Raw genomic sequence first — 942 nt, 5'->3', positions numbered from 1 at the left:
ATATAACTTACAATGGGAAATTGAAATTTGGGGTCTATAACTCAGGATCGCAGTGCTGGCTGGAGGTATAGATTTGTGTCATCTCCACAGAGGCAAGTGAGCCATAAAAAGGAAGTGTTCTCCGAAGAAGACAAAGAAGAGCCAAGGATCTAGATTGATCCCTGCAGTAGGCAGATGGAGGAAGGAAGATAATTTAAAAATGAAAGGAAAAGAATAACCTGATAAATGGGAACAGAAGCAGGACAGATGCCAAAGGAGGAGGAAATTTCAGTAGCTGCAGAATGAGGCAGAGGGAGCAAAGAAAATGAGGTTTGAGAAAAGTCTATGATAATAGTGGTGAAAGCAGGAGCACAAGGTGCTAAGTAATAATGATTGTGAGAAACTGGAGAGTAAATTAGTAGAGAAGCTCAATAGTGAAAGCCAAAAGAAATATGAAAGATCCACATCTAAAATCTAGACACACCATATAGATGGTTGCCAAATTGCTTAAAATGCAACTTTTCTCACCATTTTCTATGATCAGAAGCAGTGGCTCTTTACCACTCATAGGAGTCAGTCTGTATTCCCTTATCCCAGCAACCAAGACCCTTTACAATCAGGCCTTGCCTATTTCACTCATACATCTTCTACTGCAGACTGGTCATTACTGACAGCTTAACTGACACATTTGTGGTCTCAGCATTCAAGTCCTTTTCTTTAAGCCTGATATTTAATAACACCCCCTTCCTCCAGATAATGTTTTCCCAGGAAGCCATTTTTTTCTTGCACTGGTTCTGGGGAGACCACGTCTGGTATCTTTCACATGATACCTAGTATTACAAGGGAAGGAATTCTTAGTACTAAATGTGTAGTACTAATGTCTACTTGCTCTCTTTGTCACGTAATTCACCTATCCCAAATCAATTAATTTATCCAGTGTTGGCTTCTATACTCAGACTTCAA

This window comes from Vicugna pacos, chromosome 5 (genome assembly GCF_048564905.1).
Source record: "Vicugna pacos chromosome 5, VicPac4, whole genome shotgun sequence".
Classification (NCBI taxonomy): domain Eukaryota; kingdom Metazoa; phylum Chordata; class Mammalia; order Artiodactyla; family Camelidae; genus Vicugna; species Vicugna pacos.
The sequence above is the reverse complement of the archived record's forward strand: the minus strand, read 5'-3'. Positions refer to the sequence as shown.